Source organism: Rhinoraja longicauda, unplaced genomic scaffold (assembly GCF_053455715.1).
Source record: "Rhinoraja longicauda isolate Sanriku21f unplaced genomic scaffold, sRhiLon1.1 Scf000146, whole genome shotgun sequence".
NCBI lineage: Eukaryota > Metazoa > Chordata > Chondrichthyes > Rajiformes > Arhynchobatidae > Rhinoraja > Rhinoraja longicauda.
Window position 1 is genome coordinate 180,001 of NW_027601364.1, and position 313 is coordinate 180,313.

Genomic DNA, 313 nt, shown 5'->3' on the forward strand with positions numbered 1-313 from the left:
ACATTCTTTAGAGGATTGAAACCTCAGGGCCTTTAACCCCCGTTCACCGTTTACACTCAACGATCCTTCCGAACAAAACCCTTACACATCTGTCCGTCCAACTGACCCCCGAGATACCTAACACGCAGATTAACACGTCAGCGGTGATCGGCGTGTCATAGAGGAGTCACAAAGACGGGCAAAATAGAGTGGTTGAATAAAAAATACTCACTCAATTGGCCGTGATTTAACGTAGCACACAATGATGCAAAGCCCATGCAAAGTCCAGTGGCCCAAGCAAACAAATAAGATAGATCTGGCTCGGCGTTCCTCA